Genomic DNA, 19229 nt, shown 5'->3' with positions numbered 1-19229 from the left:
TAACAGAATGGTGAAAGTTTGGAAGAAATCGGTCAAGCAATAAGAAAGTTATAGCTGCTTTAAAATTGAGATCACTAATACTATGTAGATTTCAAATTGGCAACTGGGTAAGTAAATTATGACAAGGGGCAAGGACAACTTTCCCATAGGCCATGTACTTTATTATCAGGGATTTGTGGTTTTCCCCCAAGTACCCATTCCCCTGGGGCAGTAATCTAAATATAACCCAGGTAGTATATTGTTTTATGTCCTCATGAAAGAAAAATATAATTTGAAATAAAACTTTTGGGCAAAATGACATTTTAGCCATAATATGTATTGGAGTACATGGAAGAGTAGTCCTTGCCTTACATCGCTATGCCATCCCATATGCGGCCAATTTGAAGTCTCCATGGGTATAGTGATTACCAATATTTACAACTTTTAAAAATTTATAACTTTCTTGTTGTTTGTCCAATATTGTTCAAACTTTCACCTATCAACTTGTCTGATTTTTCTTTTCCTTATAAAAACAAGTTTTTATATGGGTTGGATTCCCCTTTAACGTGTAACTCGCCGGGTAAGTTCGCCATAAAGTGTTCCATTGCAATTATAACGTACGCGCGCGCACTGAATGGGGAGTTTGTGCGAGAAAATCACTTCAGTTCAGTTGTACACAGTACCACGACGGTACTACATCAATATTCCACAGAAAGAATAATACAATTTCAGTTTATGTAATATAATTCGGCGCGTGAATTTATACAATCTATGGTCTAACGCATTTCATTCGATATTCGTATGTAATTGCATTGAATACTCTTGCCCATGCAGGCGCGGACCATGGGGGGCCGAGGGGGCCTTGCCCCCCCCCCCCCCTTCGACCAAAAAAAAAAGAAGAGAGGGAAAGAAAGAGAAAAAAGAGGGGAAAGAAAAGAAGAAAAAAGAAAAAAGGAAGAGGGGGGAGAAGGGAAGGAAAAAGAGAGAGGAAAAGGGGGAAGAAAAGAGGAAAGGAGAGAGGGGAGAGGGGGAAAGGAAAAGGAGAAAAAAGAGAGAGGAAAAAGGAGGAAAGAAGAAAAGAGAGAGAGAGAGGGGAAAAGAGAGAGGAAGAAGGGGAAGGAAGAAGAAAAAGGGAAGAGGGGAAAGGAAGGGAAGGAAAAGGGGGAAAGAAAGAGAAGGAAAAAGAGAGGGAAAGGAAAAGGATAAAAAAGAGAGAGAGAGGGGAAAGAGAGAGAGAGAAAAAGAGGAAAGAAAAGGAGATAGAGGAAGAGAAGAAAAGGGAGGGGAGAGGGGGAAGAAAGAGAGAAAAAAGGAGAGGAAGAGGGAGGAAAGAGAAAAAAGAGAGGGAAAAGAAAAGAAGAGGGGAAAGAAAAGGAGAAGAGGGGAAAGAAAGAGAAAAAAAAAGAGGAAGAGGGGGAAGGAAGAGAAGAAATGGGAGGGGGAGGGGAGAAAAAAGAGGAAGAGGGGAAAGGGAGGGGAGGGGGGAGAAAAAAGGAAGAGGGGGGAAAGGAAAAGGAGAAAAGAGAGAAAGAGAGAGAGAGAGGAAGAGGGAAGAAAGAAGAGAAGAAAAGAGCGAGAAAGGGGGAATGAAAAAAAGGAAAGGAACAGGGGGAAGCACGAGAGGAAAAAAAGAGGAAGAGGAGGAAAGACAATGATGTTCAAACTGGGGGCCGATTTGATGTTCGAACGGGGGGGGGGGGGCGAATTGATGCTCGACGTAGGGGCGCTATATTGATGTTCAAACTAGGGGGCGCCAAATTGATACTCGAGTTATGGGGGGGGGGGGGGGGCGAAATGATATTCTAACCAGGGGCGCCAAATTGATGTTGGACCTGCATGTAGGGGCGCCGAATTGATATTCGAACTAGGAGGGCGCCGAAATGATGTTCCAACTTGGGGGAGACAAATTGATGTTCGACCTAGGGAGGCCAAATAGATGTTCGACGTAGGGGGGGGGGGGGGGGGTTGTGCCGACTTGATGTTCGACGTAGGGGCGCAAAATTTATGTTCGACATCGGGGGGGGGGGGGTGCCGATTGAATGTTCGAACTAGGGGCGCCAAATCGATGTTAGAACTAGGGGGCGCTGAAATTGTGTATGGGTAGCCTATAGCTTAAAAAGAATGAAACTAGTATAAGTTATACAAGTTGCATTCTTTTTAAGCCATATACCTATAATTGCATAGGTTACAAATGTTAACAATTATGTTATGTTACATTACATTACATGATAAAAAAATTTTATCATAATTTTATGAAACACATTTTGCCTAGGGCCTACGTCTTCTTTGTTCCGGTGCTCGCATTGTCTGTTTAACGAGATACAGTACATAATCCTGGGGGCCGTTTCATAAAGCTGCTCGTAAGTTAAGAGCGACTGGTGACCCTTTCTTGTGGTAAATGATATTCACAATTAAATGTTCATTGGTGATTATTTAGCATGCAAAAAAGGTTCACCAGTCGCTCTTAAAGTTGCTCTTAACTTGCGAACAGCTTTATGAAACACCCACCTGTGTACTAAAACATCCCGTTTTTAAGTCAATATAAACCAAATATTTTTCCTAGCACTTGAGTTATCATTGTTTTATGTAGTGACATATGCTTCTTTTTCATGACTCAAAAAGTGATTGCCCTATGTTAAGATCTTCGTATATATGAAACATTTCCTGTCCGTGATTACGTTCGCATTAGTGGATTGGTGAGATATGTCTGCCCTTCATGAATTCCTAAAATCAGTCCTTAAAATGTCCCTTTTTCTCATCTGAATATCAAAAATTTTCGACTCGCGCTTCGCGCTCGCATCGATTGGTTAGTGAAATACGTATGGTCTGAATTCCTACAAGCAAGCCTTAGAATGCTCCCACTTCTGATCTGAATTATCTAAATTTTCAGCTCGCGCTTCGCGCTCGCAATATTTGATTAGTGAGATGCGTATGATGATCATAATTGCAATGACTACAAAAAGTGTTTCATGTGTTCAGATGTAATTCTAATAAAATCAGCAAGCGCTTGGCACTCGCATTAGATGGCTATGGTGTGATATCCATACTCATAATGGATTCCTAAAATATATTCCTCAAAATCTCGCTGTTTGGGGTCAAAATATACGAAAACTTCAGCTCGCGCTTCGCACTCGCAATGTTTAGCGAGACAGGTACCTGTCATGATTACACAAATTTGATTACAATGTCCCTTTTTAGGTGTAAATAAAAAAAGTCAGCTCGCGCTTCGCGCTCGCATTATTTGATCAGTGAGATACATATCCGTTTAATGACATTGTCCTTAAAATGTCTCTATTAGGTCAGAATAACTAGCAACTCAGCGCGCTCACTCAGTGATTCAAAAATGTTGCTGGTGATTCACGGTACGCCACTGTGGACATATCAATGACAATTCCTTGCATATTTAAAAACATGATTGCAGAAAAAAAATGTCAAAATATTTCAGTCATCCCCCACCCATCAACACGGATTTACGCCAGTATAAATGGTGTTACCAAATTTTCGTTTGCACGAGCACTTTTACGATTTTTCTGGCTTTTACTGCTATATATTCGGAAATCAAAGTTCATAACTGAAACATCCATTTCTTCTCTTTTCATACTTATGAGACCCTCTTCGTAAAATATGAATGACGCACGGTCGAGAAAAAGTTGCATGAAACATACTTGATTCCTGACCTATTCGATGAATCGTTGGAAAAGAAATATAACTTTTCTTCTTATTTAATGCTTTGTCAAATTATACAAAGACAGACAGGTGCCTTAGTTTATGAGCTTTTTTTTGGGGGGGGGGGAGGAAGACTTTAAGAAATGAACGGGAAGGGAGGGGGTGGAGCGCGTCACGCATCAGTCTCTACATCTGTGCGTTTTTTTATCTCTCTTGTATACATAATCTTTCAAAACCCTACTCAAAGGGCTCTTTTAGAAACAAGCTTCGTCTCAGCATCTCTAGAATAGTTTGAGGTATATAATATCTGTCATTCATTTTTTTTTTCTTAATGGATTTGGATCGTTTATCTGTTAATTGCAGTTCTCTTTCTTGGAATGTGAAAGGTTTAAGAGATAAGTTAAAAAGAGAAATAATTTTTACTTGGTTGAAGGATAAGAAAGCAGACGTAGTTTTCTTGCAAGAAACTTTTAGTACAAGGGAAGTCGAAGAAGTATGGGGTTCTGGGTGGAATGGAAACGTATACTATAGTAACGGTACATGTCATAGTCGGGGGGTCAGTGTACTAATCAACTCCAAGTTAGGCATCCAGATTCTGGACACAAAGACTGACGAAAACGGAAGGTTTATAATTATGGAATGCATTTTACAAGATATAAAGTTAGTGTTAGTTAATGTGTACTTCCCTGTTCAAGGTCATAACATGGAGCGAAACACAGTCTTACACAATTTGAATATAGTTTTAAAAGAAAAACATGATCGAGGTGTTCCTCTTATTATAGGGGGAGATTTTAATTTAGTAAGGAATATTGACTTAGACTACATGATAAATAATACAAGACAGTTTCAGTCTTCTTTCCAGAAGAACTTTGATAATTTTGTGTGTGATTTAAATTTAGTTGATATTTGGAGGGAAATTAATGGCGTTAAGAGACAGTATACTTTTAGACAAACTAACCCCTTTATGCAAAGCAGGTTAGATTATTGGTTTATTACAGAAAGTTTTAGAGAATATGTTTTAACATGTGATATAATACCGTCTATAGCGCCAGATCACTCGGCGGTTGTATTTCAACTCTTTGATAAACCCTCTCAGTCAATTCAAACATCTAAAGGCACTTATTGAAAATTTTACAATAGTCTGTGTACAGACGGTGATTTTACTCGACAAATGAAAGACGATATTATCAATTTGAAAGAAACTTTTAAAGAAGAATCAAAGATAAGATAATTTTTTGGGATTTCTTGAAAATGAAAATCAGCAATTTTTCTCGGAAATATTCAAAGGAAAAGGCTAAAAAACGAAGAGAGAAAATCAAAGATTTACAAAAAGAAATTGATGGTATTCAAACGAGATTAATAACAAATATGAATAAACAATCAATCGATTTATTAGAGAATAAAAAGACAGAATTAAAGGCATGTTATGATTATGTGAGCGAAGGTCTTAAAATTAGATCGAGAGCTTCTTTTTATGAAAGTGGGGAAAGGGATACCAGGTACTTCACTCAGTTAATGGAATCCAACAAAAAGAAAACAAATATACGTAAATTATCAATAAGAGATAGAATAACTTTTGATCAAAAGGAAATAAAAAATGAAATAAGGAATTTTTATAGCATGTTATATGCAAAGAGAGATGATACAATCCTTGATGATGATTTTTTCTCCGATGTAACAAAATTATCAGACGAATCGATGAAATCATGTGAAGGGAAAATTACGGAAGGTGAATGTTTAGCTGCCTTAAAAGGGATGAAGTTAAATAAATCACCGGGTAATGACGGGCTTAGCGTAGAATTTTATTTAGTGTTCTGGCCGCTGTTTGGGGATGTTTTAGTTGATGCTTTAAATAATGCTTTTATAAGAGGAGAACATTCGCCATCACAAAGACAAGCAATTATTACTTTAATTCATAAAGAAGGAAAGGATCCATTATATATTAAAAATTATCGGCCCATCTCACTGTTAAATGTAGACTACAAGATTTTGGCGAAGGTACTATCAACAAGAATAAAGGAGGTGTTGCATGAAATAATCAATGTCGACCAAGTAGGATATTTAAAAGGAAGGAATATTGGGGAAGCTATTAGACTTATAGATGACATGATTTTTCACTCAGTAAAAAATGATATATCGGCATATCTATTGGCCATTGATTTTGAAAAGGCATTTGATTCGGTTTCACATTGTTTTTTATTTAAAGTATTGCAAACTTTTGGTTTTGGACCCTCATTTTGTAAATGGATAAGTTCTTTGTATAAAAAAGCTGAAAGTTGTGTTTTTAATGGCAGTATTTCAACAGGTTACTTTGATATAGGGAGAGGGGTAAGACAAGGAGATCCGTTATCCCCCTATCTCTTTATTTTATGTATTGAAATATTGGCTAACAGAATAATACTTGATCCGGAAATTCACGGAATTAAGTTTGGAAATACAGAAGTTAAGCAAATTCTATACGCAGATGATATGACAATTTTTGTAAAAGACACTCAGTCCATTGAAAAGTTAGATATGCTGTTCGAATGTTTTGCCGAAACGTCAGGTTTGAGGATGAATAAAGATAAAACCTTTATTATGTTACTGGGACACCATGAACAAATAGATCAAATTTTACCTTTTGGTAAAGTGGAGCAAATGGTTAGGATCTTGGGTATATATTTTTCATTAGATAGAGAAAGTCAAATAAGAATAAATTACAAAGAAATACTTAGTAGAATACATTTTTTTTTGATGTGGTGGAAGCAAAGGGATTTGACATTAATGGGCAAAATTCAGTTAATTAAAACATTTGTACTATCTAAATTGATATACATTTCTTCTCTTACCATTATCCCGACATGGGTAATAGAGGATCTTAATACATTGATCTTTGGATTTTTATGGGATGGTAAAGATAAAATTAAAAGAGACATTGTGTATTTAGATTATGATCATGCTGGTCTAAAAATGACAGATTTTCAGTTATTCATTAAGACACAAAGAATTATGTGGATTAAAAGACTTATAATGGGAGAGCCAAAAATTAAATGGAAACAATATTTTAGATACTTAGCACACGGTATGGGAGGATTGCTAATTTTTTTTAGTAACCTTACAATGAATTTGATAGGATTTGAACTCCCTGAATTTTATACAGAAATGTTAGATGTATGGTTTAATAAGAAATTGTTTTTACTTAAAAAGAAGAGAAGAATAAAAGAAATGAGATCATTTTCAATAATAGGTTCATCCGTTTGAAAGGACAAACATATTATAATGAAAAGCTGTTTTTGAAGAAAATTTATAAACTCCATCATATTGTAGATAAAGATGGGAAAATGAAGTCTATTTCGACCTTTCAAAAAATGGGTTTGGATCGTTTTGAAATAGAAAAGATACTCGAAATCTTTAATTATATTCCATACTTTTGGAAGGACTCGCTGAAAAAAAGAGGGTCAAAGTTCCATAGATAGTGAGTTAGTTTTGGATTTTCAATTAAAGGGCAGGATTTTTGACTTGCAAGACATCACATCAAAAATTATATATGATACGTTTGTAAGTATGAAATCGGATATACCCCAAGCATTTAAAAAGCTTGAGGAAAAATAAAATATAACAAAAAAAGATATTTCTGAAATTTTTCTAAGACCACGAAAATCGACTCTGAATAGTAGACTCAGAGAATTTCAATATAAAATATTACACATTATACTATACACAAAAAAACATTTATATTTATTTTAATTGGCAACAGATAATTTATGTTCATTCTGCAGTAAAGAAGAAGAAACATATGATCATTTTTTTTTTCATGTGATAAGATAAAAACTATATGGAAAGAATGTGGGAACATGCTTCAACTCCCTATCATTAAAAATATAGATAAAAAAGGTGTACACGTAGGCGTGGAATGTTCAACTAAAGGAGAGGCTCAATTATTAAATCATATAATAATCCTAATAAAGTATATGATTTTAAAGAATAGTAGAAACACAAAAGATCCACCGACCCTTAACCATATTAAGGAAAAAATACAAGAAGAAAGACTAGAAGAAAGAAAACTAGCTGAACAGAGAGGTCTATTAACAAACCATTTCAGAAAATGGGACAAGTTTATTTTCTAGAGATGCTGGGGCTAAGAAAGTTCAAGCATACAGTTGTTAAACACTCTAAATGCGAGGGAGATGGTCTGGTCCCTACTGTTGCACTCTTCTTGGAGTGGATCGGGGCGGTCATTTTGGGGTGGGCTTTGTATATTTTGGGTGCATTGTGGTTACTTCAGGAGTGAAAAAAAAAAAAATCATATATAAAATAAATATACGCTGTTCGCTCCAGTGGGAGCTATGGTGCGCTCTCTGTGATGTAGATTCCGCTTCTGGAGTGACTGGTCTCTTTATCTATCTCTGGGAGGGGTGTGATTGGGGGCCGGAGTGTCTCTTTGCATTCGGAGTGAGGATTTAGGTGCACAAGTAAGATCATGGTTGCGGCACAGAATGCAGATCGAAATGAATGGTAGCTAGGTTATGGGGAGGGAAGCAGGCCGCGCTTCCTGCCCTTACAAAAAATTCCTGTAGTACTCTGTGATATGTACTGCAGGAAGTATCGCAGGAAAGTACAGCAGGAATTACGTGCACGTAATTTGGGACGGTACTACAGAAATGTACAACAGGAGTACAACAGGTCCGTGTCATGTGATACTTCCTGTGGTAATAACCGCATAAGTATGGCAGGAAGTATGACAGGACACGATCACCACAACCGCTACAACCGCTACAACCACTACCACACTACTACTAGTACTACAGGACAGTATCACAGGAATATCACAGGATAGTATCACATGATAGTATGACAGGACAGTATGACAGGACAGTACTACAGGAATTCCGCAGACCAGTATCACAGGGAAGTACTACAGGACAGTATCGCAGGACAGTACTACAGGAGTAACGCAGGCTTCTGGTACTGTGTCCTGTAGTACTGTCCTGTGATACTGGTCTGGTATTCCTGTAGTACTGTCCTGTGATACTGGTCTGGTATTACTGTAGTACTGTCCTGTGATACTATCCTGTGGTGATAAATAGTATCACAGGACAGTATGACAGGACAGTACTTTAGGAATTCCGCAGACCAGTATCACAGGAAAGTACTACAGAACAGTACTACAGGACAGTACTGCAGGAATACCGCAGGCTTCTGGTACTGTGTCCTGCAGTACTGTCCTGTGATACTGGTCTGGTATTCCTGTAGTACTGTCCTGTGATACTGGTCTGGTATTCCTGTAGTACTGTCCTGTGATACTGGTCTGGTATTCCTGTAGTACTGTCCTGTGATACTATCCTGTGGTGATAAATAGTATCACAGGACAGTATGACAGGACAGTACTTTAGGAATTCCGCAGACCAGTATCACAGGAAAGTACTACAGAACAGTACTACAGGACAGTACTGCAGGAATACAAAGAGACCTTACCGCAGGACAATTCCTGCAGTACTGTCCTGTGGTATTCCTGTGATACTGTTCTTTGATATCTTCTGTGGCATTATTGGTCTCATCCTGCAGCCTTCTTGTGATACTTTACTGTGGTAATCCTGCAGGGGTATTCTTGTTGATTTCCTGTGACAATCCTATGGTATTGTCCTGTAGTAGTCTGTGCGATTTTCTCACGACACCGTCCTGCACTGGTTTGCTAGGCGTAGTAGTTTGTAAGAATTTCCTTTGATCCAGCACAACAACTTTGTCATCTTGACTAATGAAAAGAGGGGTGAAAAAACCCACAAATTTGCAAAGACGTTAAAAGCATATTCACATACCTTTATTATGTATGAGTTGTACTATGCACAGTATAGAACATCTTTGATATCATAAATGACTGCTAGAATAATGCAGTAACATTTCATCTTTAGGATAATACATGTACAAAGATTTATATCCACCAATATTGAGATGCCACATAAACTACTTTCACTATTCATACATTGCTGCCATTTTGAGATCACATAAAGAAAGCTAGATTCGACCCAGAATCCTTCCCTCTAACACACATTAAGCGATTATTATTAATACCTTGGTCACATTCCTTGACCGGTTGCCTTACGGCGAGACAAAATCAGCAGTTTTAGGTATTCCTGTACAAACCACCCACGTGTAGCTGGTAGTAGCTGGTACAAGGATGATTAAAACTGCTAATTTTGACTCGACGTAAGGCCACGAGCCGGTGAATGTAACCAAGGCTTAACCAGTATTATGGTTGCAAAAAAAACCTGTAATAGCTGAGCAATTGCATTTTCCCCTTCTTGTCAACACCCGATTGGCTTAATTCTAAAAGCAGAACATCCTTTACTCAACCATGTTATGAAACAATGGATAACCACTTCTGCATGTACAGATAATGCATGGTGCACATACAGTAAGGGATGAAATTATGATGTGTTGATCACCAGTATAAACTTAAAGTACATGAACGTAATCATAATCACTTCATTTTGCTCAGAATTCACTTAAGTCCATAAATACTGAAAGATATTTTTGAATGAATTTCACATGATTTAGAATGTTCACCATAGGTTAGAAAAAATATGAACATAAGATTACTTTGCCAAAACGTAGATCAAATCTATTGAGACATTAACCTTTTTGACATTGAATAGGCATATCATTGTTTTACACAGTCTTCTTGTCTAAGAATTGCTCCAACTACGTATTGAAGGGTTATATATGAATGTAAGCATGAGCCCATCATAAACACGAAATTGCGGCATGTAATTTGATTTGCTACATGTCATAATTGATAACTAAATGACGTTCAATACTTGATGTTGCTACATAAAATAATTAAGGTCATGTGGCAACGTGAATTCATACCTACTCGAGTCATTTAGTAATTTCAATTAGCATATGACCTAATTAATTATGACATATAGCTCAAAATTGACTTGAATAATTATGACCAATTTGATTGACCTCAATTATTTGAAGTAGCAACATCAATTATTTAACATAAGCACTCTCAATCGACGTGGAGTAACTCTTCTTTAGGTCATGTTACTATTCGAATTGGAACATGTCATTGTTTAGGTCATGCAGCAATTCAAATTACTTGCTCAAGTAAACAATTACAATTGTAATATCACGCAAAATGAATTAGCTGTACATGACACAATTCTGTTTTTTTGATGGGCTTATGCTTCCATATATTAAGTAAATAGCTTTAATTCTTAATGATTATCCAAAAATTCATATACATAAAATAAACCAATATGAAGAGCATCATATCCAAAGTGATCACCAGTTCACCCAATGTTACAATACAAAAATAAAAAGCTGATTTTCTTATGTACTTTCACACACGTTATACATGTGCACTGTATGTCACTTGACCCTGGCAGACAATAGAATTGACAAGCAGTGAGTCCTACATGTACATGTAGCTGCCTGGTTTGCATACTTTAATGTTATATGAATTTCAATCATGGCCATGTGCTGTTTATACACTAAATGGAGGGATCTTGTCATAATGTTATGTCAATTAAAAACTGAATAAAATCCCAATTATCCTGAATAGACTAGCCCCCTTGCAATGGACATTGTAATTCTGTTTTCTTTTACCTTTCATTATTTTTGAAAATTTTCATACAACTAGGGCTGGGACTAAAACCCGGGTACCCGGGTCCCGCCCGGAAGCCTCGGGTACCCGGGTAGAAAAATCAATACCCGATTCCCGAAAATTGCTCACCAGTATAATGTACATGTATTTGATTTGTATTGCGTAGTGTAAGACATGATTGTAACTCATCACAAAAGTACACAAGCCTCATTTTGAATTTCACCAATTACCCTCTAAATATCCATAAATATACAAGTTTTCAAGTGATGATGATGTGACCGAGATCGTTCAATCATCGCCATGTTTCTTTTGCAGCGCAGTGACGTCATCCAGCCACTGCGACGCAAACCAATTTATGAATGAAAATATAGTAAGCATGCGCATTGCAAGCCTCAGCCCCACGCAGTATTCCGTCAAAACAAGTCTGCAATACTCTGTCACCTCATACCAAAATCGACCTACGAAGCGCCAGCCAATCACGTTCTTGTTACCATTTTTAGTTCATCATAAACCGAAAATGGGAACACGATCGTGATTGGCTGGCGCATTTGACGCTCCGAAACCCGGAAATCAATTGACTTTGTTCACGTAGCGATACAAACTCACGAACACGATGTAATATCGACGCTACTTCGTAAGATTTTGACGGAAAAGCAAGAAGTAATAAAAATTTGCTTACCTGTGCAGTATCGGTGAGAAAACCTTTTATAATTCATATGAAATATAGGAAAGTGGAATTCTAGGTCGATTTTGGTACGAGGTGACAGAGTATTGAAACTTGTTTCGATGGAATACTGCGTGGGGCACTGGAGGCTTGCAATGCGCATGCTTACTATATTTTCATTCATAAATTGGCTTGCATCGCATTGGCTTGATGACGTCACCTATGGGGTTTTTCCACCAGTCATATTTCAAGTGACATGATTTTCGGGTACCCGCCCGAAAATTACCACGGGTACCCGAAGAGAAAAAACCCGAAAGTCCCAGGCCTACATACAACTCTTTGGTTTTTTTTATACTTTATCAAAGCTTTTATGATTATAAATGTAATTAAATAATTTGACTTTAATCTTGATAAATGTATATTACTGGTATACTAATTGTGAATTTTTAGCAAGAAACAGTATTTGTGTTGGATTAATACATAAAAATGTTGCGAAATTTCGGAACAGCGTACCCAGGCATCACAAATTTGGTCTCAAAAGATGTGCAAGACTTGAAAGTAAAAAGGCAGCTAACAGCCTCCCAGTTATTAACCCTTAGTTAAATTGGACCAATTTGACCCCCTCCCCTTCCAAAAATTTTGCGACCATGCTGTCGCACAATTTTTTTAAAACATGCCTCTTTCTAGTCTTGTGCATCTTTTGAGACCAATCTTGTGTCACCCGGTACGTGGTTCTGTAATAACGTGACATTATGTAAGTACATGTCATACCAAAAATTGCTCAAAAACGTGATTTTGTGTACAAAGTCAATGCAATAGAGGAAAAAGTATGATTTTGTATTCTAATTACGCATAAATTAGTATTATCACTTAATAACAATTTGCGTGAAATAATTTACAATTTAATTTTGTAAATTATGCCCTAGACAACCCATGTGCCAATGTTAGACGCGATTGTGCGGTCGAGATCTCAAGGGAGGGGGGCCCTGGAAACCCCCCCCCCCTCCCCCGGCCATATCAACTCCCAAAATACCCTGGCCTTAGTTGACTTTCTGGCTCCTCTTGAGTAGTCACCATTCATTGGACAGCTTGTTTTTATCCACGTCTGTATAGCACGAGGCAGCTTAATCTGTAGAAAAAAAACACACGTACCATTACGATAACATGAACAACATAAAAATACAAGAAATAAGGTGTTTTGCCACCATCTAGATCTCTTTTCACAAGTACATACCTATCGGATCATGAGGTCCTTGCGGCTATCTCTCTTAGCATATTCTTGCTTATAAAGCAAACTAAACCGAAGAGTGACAAACAATTTATAATGCAAACAAATTGTCATAAGCACATATTGAAACTCTTTAATAAAAAAAATGAAGAATAAATCTACATCTTCTAACAAGGATTACACTGTATGCCACTGCATGAATACAATCTGCTTAATTTTGCAATTATAATATCTACTGAAGTGAATGCCTACATAATCACCTTTTATGAACTCCAACCGTGTCTTGTACATGAACATGGCCTTTTCTGTGTACACCTGTAGTATCTTTCCCACATAATGCTGGACTTGCTGCTCGATCATCCAGAGATCCCTCTTTGAATCTTTAATGAAATGAAATGAATTTGAGTGACATAGTAAAATTTTATTTGCAGATTAATAAAAATATATGATGATAAAACTTCTTCATTTCCATATTTCAGTGTTACAATTCAGGTGCAAAGAGTCATATTCTTTAATAATATTCAACATAAAATCAATGAAAACTAGTGCTGTTGTCGATAGGCTTCATATCGACATTGATGTCGACATACGAAGGATTTTCAAAATTCCGACATGTCGACATGCACGCACCCACATCGACATGTAAACATAAAATAAAAAGGGGTCTAGCCTACAGTCAAGAGTGTAAAGATTAGCTGAAAAGTTAGAAGCATTTATCCACAGTAATTGGCACGATTAAAAGGTTTATTCAGCTTAGCAGCGCATTAAATGAAAAAAGAATACCTGCGAGCTGTGCGGCAGTAGAAATACGTCAGTGCAGGCTGGCCTGCCTGATCGAGCCGCCCTCGATATCCCGCTATAGCGAGCGTAGCGAGAGTAGCATTCACCGTACCCATCCACAGAAATATCTACCCATCGCGCGCTATTCACCGTGCTTGATAATACGTTGCTCCTCAATGCATTACATGTACTTTTCACATAAACGTGAGCAGCAGCGAACACGTGTTTTTGTCAAAGTTGTGACCGCCGCAATTGAGCGCTTACTTCATATCACAAAGTCACAGAAAACTTCCCTTCATTCGTTTGGAGATCGTTGCACGGATCGCCTCGGAAGTGATACTGAAATTATCGGTCGATTTTCATTATTTTTCATTGTCAAATTGAGGAGCTTGCGTTTGCAGCACATGGTACCAGCATATACTACGCAATGATCACTGTTGTAATTGGTGATTCTCAAATTGGCTACGAGTGTTATTGCGCAATGCTTTCGAGACCGGATCGTGGTACAAAAACTTGATTCTCCAGAAAAAAAATGTGGATTAAATCAGTGATTTTGGAAGTGAATTCACTCCAGCTTGGTAAAAAATATGTTTTCCCGAACTGAGCCTGTATTATATAGATCTAGTGTGGGGATATCACTCGTGTCAAGGTGAATATATTTGATTGAGAGTGTTGTTCCACGATCGAATGCTTTTTTTTATGTTAGGGAGCCCAGGCTATATTACGGTCCCTTTTTCATGTCGACATTGTCGATGTCGGGATCAATTTTTAAGCGACATGTAGACATGGATTTTTGTTCCCGACAACAGCACTAATGAAAACATTAAAAGTAGAGGAGCATTCTAACCTTACTCACAGTCTGTTATTGTCGCTAAAGTCTTTACAATAAGAAGATTGGACACTTTGCCGACATCGCGTAATGCTTTGCATCGATTTACATGTATAATAGTCTTTGTGCCTGATCTTTTCTATGTAGTGTCTTTAATATGTAGATAAAACATGCGTCCTTTAGCTAATTAGACGAACAATTTTGGAAATTAAAGACGGATCCATATTTTATCAACCGGAAGAGAAATTAGTGCTTAAATGAAGCTATTTGAGGGATATTGATGATATTTAGGGTGAATTGACTTCACATCTTTTCGTAAGTTTGTCATGTTCATAGAAGGCCGGACTTGATTTTATAGAAACCTCTTTTAAATTTGTGGGATTGCCTACCTCGAGTGAAGTTCGTGCAGGCTCCACTCCACTTCACTATTGCTACACTACGCTCCACCTACCCAAATTTTGAGACCGTGAACTGGATCTGATATTCCGAGTGACAAAAAGTGGGATTTTATGGGGGGGGGGGGGGATATAAAATTCATGCAACATCACGCTCTTTAAAAAAAATTAAAACTAATATTCTTCCTGACCACAAAGTTTCACTTCTTCCCCATGCCTCTATCCGTCTCAAAATTGATGATTTAGAGCCAACATGAAGTTTCTCACACGTATCAATATTCAATACATCGCATGCGCGTGAGGTCGGTCGGGTCAGACCAGACCCGGTATCTCGCGCATATTGCATCCGCATGCAATGTTTTGAAATTGGCAGCGAATTATAAATATGTGTGAGGAACTTCATGTTGGCTCTAAATCACCAATTTTGAGACTGATAAAAGCATGGAACTAAATGAAACTTTGTGTAAAGTAAGAATATTAGTTTTAATTCTTTTTAAAAATCAAGATGTTGCATGAATTTTATATTCCCCACCCCCATAAAATCCCACCTCTGTCACTCAGAATATCAGATCGAGTTCATGGTCTCGAAGTTCGAGTAGGTGGAGCGTAGTGTTGTGTAGCCGTAGTTAAGTGGAGTGGAGCATGCACAAACTTTGCTCGAGGTAGGGATTGCCATGCAACTGTTGACATTGTACACAGCGGCACGTAATACACCCATCGGTGCTCTCTTGGCTTTCCATGTGATGCCACTACCGTCTATCATTAAGAAAGAAGTTGACAGGTTGAAGGTTTGGAGGTGTCATAAATATTTACTATTTAGTTAGGTTGTTGTCCCCAATCTGGCGCTAATGCAGTTTCGCCTTACTAGTACCGTAAGGGCACTAGTATTCAACCCGTTTGGAGAGTTTCCTCAAATATATAGAAATATAGAATTTACCTGAATTTCAGACCCGTCTTATTTCCAAGAGCAAATGCTGGTTATTCTTTTTCCGTTATTTTTTTCTTCAACCAGTTAACTGTGTGCGGGGGCGATCAAATTTTACGGCGACGGATTTTGGTACTAGTATTCAACCCGTCGGTATGGTAGTGGATCGTATTACCGAACACTTTTCATGAATTCAATCATATCAAGCACATTATTCTCGTAAAATTCACCAAACTTTCACCATAAATACACAATTACCTACAAAATATAAATATGTAAAATTTTTGCCGAAATCGTTTTTCCTTTTTACGATTTTTGCTTCCAATCGGACCCCTCTTCGCATGTGAAATATTTTGGCCACTTGAAAAAGGTATCGTATTACCGAACGCGTGTTTTCTATGGGAAAAGTTGAGAAAACAACAAAATCACTGATGAGTTATTTTGACCAAATTTTATTGTTTTTAGAATATTAAGAGAAATAAGACTTTGAAAATGAGTTTTTGACCATTTTTCATCATCTTTCTATTCAAGTTCTCTTTGGAAGAATGTTGCGAAATTTTGAATGTATGAATTTTTTTCTGATGCGTATGATGCGCGCGTTCGGTAATACAAGGCCGGTCGGTAATACAATCACTCACTATACTAGTATTCAACCTAGCGATGAAAGATGGCCCTGTCTCTCAATCTGCCCTTGTCCCATCCGACTATGGACTAGACCATTTGAGATGAAACCAAACAGGGGATTAATCAAAGCCAAAGACTTACATAGATCTAGATCTAATTTAGCAATCTAAATCCTTTCGAGATTTGCTATCAATCCTCACTAGGTTGAATACTAGTACCATTCAGTGCAAAAGGCCATCGCCGCATAATTCGATCCTCCGCGCATACAGTTGACAGATTGACAAAGAAAATATCGACAACAGATTACCCTGGAAATAACAAAGGTGTGAAATTAAGATAAATTCCCCATTTCTAAATATTTTGGGGAATATATCAAAATCTTTGAATTATGCCGGGTTGAATACTAGTATAGTGACGTATTGTATTACCGGACACTATCATGATTCCGGACGCTCATATTACTGCGTACGAAAACAATTTCGTACCGTAAGACTTCCACAATTCAATTTCACAGAGCAATACATAGAACAGGATTGCTAAAATAAGGCGAAAAAATCCAACCTTTACCTTATTTATCTCTAAAATGACAGAAAATGCTTAAAATATCAAATAACATAGTTTTGCATTAACAATTGATATATTTTCTAACGGAAATATGGGTCTGATCTGCCGAATTTCAATCTCGTCCGCTCCTCCTTCGATCGAATGATGAGGTGTGGTGTATTGTGGGTGATCGTCGACGGCTAGTTCTCAAGGTACCCGTGCGTGAGGTTTACCGTGAGTATAGAGCCGTCGACGATCGGCAGCGCATCGATAGAACTTGTTGATGAGCGTCACGATACGAACGAGCATAATATGGGGCATAATAATATTGGAAAGTTCCATGAAACATGTAGCTAACAAGAAAAAATAAAATAAGTTATCAAACACGAATTTATTACCAACATCTGCTCAGAATCGATATAAAAACAGCAAACAAAAACTTAGAATTTACTCATGATATGATATAAGAAGAAAAAATCACACAAATTTGTTCTTACATCATTATAATCAAGAATATATCTTTACCCGTCCGGCGCGCGTCCGGAATCATGATGTAATTTGTCACGCACGAAAATAACTGTTTTTCGTGGAGGGGTATGCGGCAAGTGCGATGCAAAGAAAATGGTTGGTAAATATAAAATAATTTTACCATAGGCCCTATTCATAATTTTCATAATATTTGGAATAGCTAGTGCAAATTTTTCTTGATTGTATTTCCTCTAGTTGTCATTTTTAAAGGACTGAAATAAAGGTGTCCGGCAATAGGATACACTGCCATACCCATACGGTACCCTTACGGTATATTACTTTCACTCCCCAAACGCCTCCAGGCCACCCCTGACCTGGCTACAATCATAACGATACAAACATCCTCACCGCGCCGCCGCCATCAATACTAGCCAGCCGTTGGCCGTCCCCGGCCGCGCACACCGCAGATCAGCCCCCACCCGTTAAGCGATCGGGAACAACGGCAGTGCAGTGGCCGTACGGTAATGATTAAAAAGTCGAAGAAATTTAAGTGCATGCCGCGCCAAACTACGAAAAATGGATCTAACTTACTGTTTAGCCTGTTGTGTGAATGTCTTAAGAAGTCGTTGTCCGAATCTGATCCATATTCTGTTAGTTTTTGTTGAAATATTGACGGCCTTCTTCATCAAGCTTCAGGTCCAGCTGAGCAGTTACGAACGTTTTTTTTTTCAAATGGCGGAACCGGAAACATATATACACGTACACGCGTGCAAATTACTAGTTAGCCGCAGTCCGTGCGTTTGTACGGGGAGGGGGGGGGGTCTTACTTTTTACTTGGCAACCAGACAATTTGACTATTTTCGCCATCATATATATCATATTATTAACGTAAAGTAATTGAATAAGTAAAATTCAAATATCTATTTCTTCTTCCTTTCTTTTTCTTTTCTATGTCTTTTAATTTTTTCTTTCTCTTTATTAATTCTTTTTTTTTTTAATATAAGGATAGGATTTAAAAACATGTCTCACAATTTAAAACCAGGGCTTTTACTGAAAATATGTTATATAGCCTTACAGGCCTACTAGTATGCAAGTAGGATGACAAAGAAATCAATGAGGAAAATCACAGCTCCAATCCTATGTATTTTTCATTTTAGTTATTTTCAAAAACACACATTTTATCCTTTCTTGCGATCGAAGGAAAGACCCCTTTATAAGGTTCAAGTAGTAAAAGAAAATAATCTTAGATCAAGTGCCGGCAGGGTATTTTGATAAGGGGTGGAGGAGCAAGACAAGCAAATATAAAGATACCATTTTGAAGCGAAACATAAGAAAAGATAATAACTTTGCCAACGAGGTAAAAAAATAATATGACATCGGTCGTGACACTTTAAGGATGGAAAATAGTTTGAAAATATATAGATACAAACTTCATACAAATTAGAAAAAAGAAGCAAAATAAACTGCCATCATATGTGAACAGAGATACAAGATTGTTCTTGCAATTAAAAAACATATTTACAAACTATATATAGCCTCG

General features: G+C 37.5%; 1 long non-coding RNA gene across 1 annotated transcript; it reads right to left on the bottom strand.

Annotated features, from left to right (window-relative positions):
- Nucleotides 1-9420: 9420 nt before the first annotated feature.
- LOC135154587 (uncharacterized) lies at nucleotides 9421-18399 on the bottom strand. Its single transcript, XR_010293975.1, has 3 exons — nucleotides 18281-18399; nucleotides 13386-13505; nucleotides 9421-13026 (listed from the first exon to the last, which is right to left on the bottom strand). It is a non-coding gene; the product is annotated as an uncharacterized LOC135154587 (long non-coding RNA).
- Between the last annotated feature and the right edge of the window lie 830 nt (nucleotides 18400-19229).

Source organism: Lytechinus pictus, chromosome 6 (genome assembly GCF_037042905.1).
Source record: "Lytechinus pictus isolate F3 Inbred chromosome 6, Lp3.0, whole genome shotgun sequence".
Lineage (NCBI taxonomy): Eukaryota > Metazoa > Echinodermata > Echinoidea > Temnopleuroida > Toxopneustidae > Lytechinus > Lytechinus pictus.
Note: the sequence above shows the minus strand (reverse complement) of the source record. Positions and strands in the feature narration are given on the sequence as shown.